Here is a 4,745-nt window from a genome sequence, read left to right as displayed (position 1 = left end):
TTTTTTTATTCGTAAAAATTAAACATAAAAATATATAATAACTATTCAACCAAGAAAAGACAAAAAAAATAATTGTTTAGTCAGATCTCTTTGACCGATAAAATAATTTATTTCAATGGACATATTTCAGAATAAATATAAAATCATTGTTATTTATAAAAAAATTCTAAAAATTAATTTAAGATATGATTCTTGCATAATATTAAATACATGCCGTTAAAAAGATACATATTTTAGAAAAAAAACGTTAAAGAACATAAAATACCACGTCAATTGGTTAAAAATTAAAAAAAAATAAAATCAATTAACAGTTTCACTGCAATCGTGGATTTTACATTAGGAGATGCTAAACCGAAAATACACTTAAAAACAACTGATTGATAAGTATTTATAATAAAATTAAATAAAAATTATACTGGTAGTAGTATTCAATAAAATTAAATAAAAATTATACTGATAAGTATTTATAATCTCTTGTGATTTATATAATAATTTTTTTTAAAATTTTTTAATTAATATTCTATGAGCACCAATTCAATGTCAGCCTAACATAAAATGAAGCTTAAAACGTAAATTGAGAAAGGATTTTCTACTTTAAAGAAAATAGTGATTTGTGGGATCTTTTAGTTAAGGTATGTGACTTTTTTTACAAAACTGATATCAAATAAAAAATTATATAAGTTTTTCTAAAAATGGTAATAAAAAATTAAAAACTATAAAATTTAAAAGGATAAAGTGATTGCTCATTAAAGAATTTGGTCTAGACAGCAGAATGACGTGATTGCTCATTAAAGAATTTGGAAACAGAAATATCATTCCTTCCCCTTAGAATTTTTAATTTATCATTAAAAAATAAATAAAGATAGACTCTTGGAATAAAGTAATTTTTTCAGATAAAAAAATTACTAATGACTTTATAAGAATTTAACCAACTACTAATAGGAAATTCTGAAACCGATTTTTTAATCACTGTTTTACCAGTTTTTTATATTTACTGAAATATAAAAAATATAATAATTTTTTAAAATTCAAATAAAGTATAAAAAATATAAAATTTCTCTGCAATATTATTTTTTTTCTTCTTAAAAACAAACCCAGCTTAAAGAATGATACTAGTAGGAAATTACTAATCACTGTTTTACCAGTTTTTTATATTTACTGAAATATAAAAAATATAATAATTTTTTAAAATTCAAATAGAGTATAAAAAATATAAAATTTCTCTGCAGTATTATTTTTTTTCTTCTTAAAAACAAACCCAGCTTAAAGAATGAAAGGAAGCAACGCTTTATAAAGAGAGGTATAAGATTGTTTTCTTTTCTTTTAAAAAAAAGTGGAGGTATAATACGGACGCAAAGTGATAGTTGAAACCGATTTTCTTCTCTGGAGTTGAGTTCCGTGAAGTGACAAAGACTCTCACTCTTTTGTTTTGTTTCCTTCCCCACTCTCACTCACTCACTCACCTTCCTTTGTTACCCTTCACTTGCACGTTCAGCACAAACCAGGTAATCTCATGTGATTACATTTGATTTTATTTTTTGCGTAAAGTTTTTATGCCGTTTTTTTGGGCAGTTTTTATGCTGCTATTAAACTATGTATTATTATTCTTCTGTTTATGAATGATAAAATGTATAAGAAGGAGAAAGTGACGAGGGGGTTGATATTGACCTTGGTTTCATGGTCTTCAACCGGGTAAGCATTGCAATGGCTTTGTTTTTGTTTTTCTTGTTTTGCTCTTATTCAATTGTTGAACACACTAGCTACTTGTGAGGATTTAGTTTAGCAACTTCAAAATCAGTCATACATTATCCGAAACTGTAAAAGGGCTTTTTTTGGATGTTTTAGTTTTCTTGTAAACTTTGATTCTCTTCCATGGAATGTGAGTGTTAAGATGTTGTTGTTGGAGTTTACGCGAGTGTTCGGGATATAGCTATTAGAATGAGAAGTATGTTCAGATTTTCAAGGATTAATTTAAAAAGAGATTAGTAAAAAAAAATATACTCAAAATTTTAAAGATGGTTCTAGAAGAGGAATTAGAAAAATGAGACTTCTATTCACGATTTCAAAGACGAATAAACATTGTTGAATTTATATGCTCATTTCTGATGAATGTGGTATGAAGCCATTGTTGTTTTAATTCCTTAATACTAACTTTATTCATTTAGCAAAGGAAAAGTATGAACATATACCGTATGTTGGGTTGTAGGTGGAAATTAGAGAAAGATTGAGAGAAAATCTTTTCGGTTTCTCCATATGTATTCACATTTAATTTTGGTTTCTTAAAAGCTTTTTTTTATACTAACGCCTTCTAAAAGTTAATGTCGAATTAATTAAATATTAATTGACCTTTGTGAAAAAATAAATATTAATTGGTTAGAAAGAAAATCTTTTTTTCTATTTAATATTTAATTTATTACTTTAATTGACCATTTCAAAAAATTAAATATTAATTTATTAAAAATAAATTTTATGTATCAACAACTATAAATATGTTATCTTACTTATATATATATATATATATATATATATATATATATATATATATATTTCAAATTTTGATATAAAAATAAGAAAAGTAATATAATTATTTACATTATTTCATACACAAATTTTTAAAATAATAAAAATAGTATTCTTATAATTATCAATGAATTATGAAATACTAGAAGATCTCGAATCAATTCAAACATGAATATACCAAAATTTTAATTAATTAATTAATCATTCATAGATACTTCATATCATAACTAACATTTAAATATTTTTTAAAAGGCATATCATTCGTCAAAATGAAGTTGATTGATAAAGTATATAGGCATGTTTTTAAATTATATGAAAATGTGATATACTTAATTACTACTAATTGAAAATTAGATAGATGAAATTTAATATTTATAGATAAGTTATTGGATGAAGTACGTTTACCAACACTTATTCTTGACAAGTGAATTTCTTTCTCTTTGTATTTCATTTTTAGAACGTTGTATTGAAGTTACCCTTTTAAACTTATGAGATTTTTTTTTTTTTTTGCTTTTAAAAGTTATACAATTATTATAATTTTAAATACATTTTTAATTAAAAATTTATATTACAATTTTTTGTCAAACGGGCTAAATGGTCTAACTGGAAGACACAAACTTATTTTCTTTTTTTGATTGAAGTTTTTTTTTATTAGTTTCATAGATTGAAGTTTAGAAGAATGAGGAGGAAATTATTCTATTTTAAGGAATAATTAAGTATTGACGAGTAATTATTCTATTTTGGTTTGCTCATGAATTGCTTAAAAAAAAGTAAATTACTAAACCATGAAAATCGAACTAATTAACATAAAGCGTTAACTGAACCAACCATGTTGTGTGTTATCCTTTCCAAATGTGAAACTCACAAAACGATTCTGCTGCGTTACAGTTCAAAATAAGTAATTATTTCTTGTTCTATGCTAACAACTATTTTTACATCATTAATTAATGAGAAGAAAATATTTATTGTAAAAATTATATGAGAATGTAAAAAAAAATCATGAATAATATAATTTTATATATTTTAAAAAAATTCCATTTAATTTCTTAATAAAAAATGTTAGTGATTAACATTTGTCTTATTTTTAATTTGTTTATCCATATCATTGATGATTAATAATTAATTTGCTTAGTAGACAGTCGCTCTTGCTTCACTTTCAACTTGAAGATTGCTTAAGAGACATCAACAACTCTCTAACATTCAACTTGAGGGCACGTACTCCCTCATTCAGCTGAAGGGCCACTGAAAATTATCGAAACGTACTACCAGGTATATATCTAATTGTAATCACTTTTCTAGAGCTAATTGGAAACAATTAATTAGTTTATTGGATTAGTGCAGCAGTATTTAAGTTTAGGATTAGTTGACCTCTGCTTATTTAATTCATCCAATAAACATATTGGACTCAAACTCGTGTTGAAATAAATTTATCTAATAATTTTGGGCTAATAACGTCCAGAAGCAGGCTAATTAATTTTAAAGATTTTTTTATTTGAAAATAACCATATATAAATTAAGACAAACAAACAAAGGCATGGGAGGAGTAAAAATTTTCCACAGATATATGCCTTCTCTTTTCTTTCTAATAAATAAGCAGAGAGTAACGAGATTTGATTTGTCCAATTAGAGAACACACACAAAACTCAGCGCAGTCGTGTTTGAATCCCCACCTCCCACATCTCTCGTGTGATCTTGTGAGAGGTAATAGAAGTTGTGTGTGTGTGTGTGTATATATATATATATATATATATATATATATATATATATATATATCCGAAAAGAGAAAGAAGTAAGACATTTTTTTGATATAATTTAGAATAAATTGTTCTCGTATCTTCTGAGCGCTTGTTATACTTAATCTTACTCTTTTTTTTTTATCATACACAAGATTGTCTTATGTAGGTGTTCATTCAGTTATTTCTTTGATTCTTGCTTTCATTTTGGACCGTGCTGCTCATCATCACAGGTACAAATGTTTGTTACCAATGAATATTTTTATTACGTGTTCACTGCCATTAATGACAATTGATATATGCTATACAAATTGTGTTCATGATGAGTGAACCTTAGATTCCCGTTTGAGATTGGATGCAATGATTCTTGCGAACAGTTTGCATTAATCATTGTATTCATCTTGAATTGTCCGTTTGGACAGTTGGGGGAGACTAATATTTTATGGAAGATTCATGTGTAGGTAAAATTATTTTGTTTAATTTGATGAAATT

General features: G+C 25.2%; 1 long non-coding RNA gene across 1 annotated transcript; it reads left to right on the top strand.

Annotated features, from left to right (window-relative positions):
* Positions 1-1,342: 1,342 nt before the first annotated feature.
* On the top strand, positions 1,343-4,550 carry LOC121173590 (uncharacterized). Its single transcript, XR_005888706.1, has 4 exons — positions 1,343-1,505; positions 1,640-1,692; positions 3,656-3,789; positions 4,409-4,550. It is a non-coding gene; the product is annotated as an uncharacterized lncRNA (long non-coding RNA).
* Positions 4,551-4,745: the final 195 nt, after the last annotated feature.

The sequence above is a fragment of the Glycine max genome, chromosome 15 (genome assembly GCF_000004515.6).
Source record: "Glycine max cultivar Williams 82 chromosome 15, Glycine_max_v4.0, whole genome shotgun sequence".
In the NCBI taxonomy this organism is placed as follows: domain Eukaryota; kingdom Viridiplantae; phylum Streptophyta; class Magnoliopsida; order Fabales; family Fabaceae; genus Glycine; species Glycine max.
The sequence above is the reverse complement of the archived record's forward strand: the minus strand, read 5'-3'. Positions and strand labels throughout refer to the sequence as shown.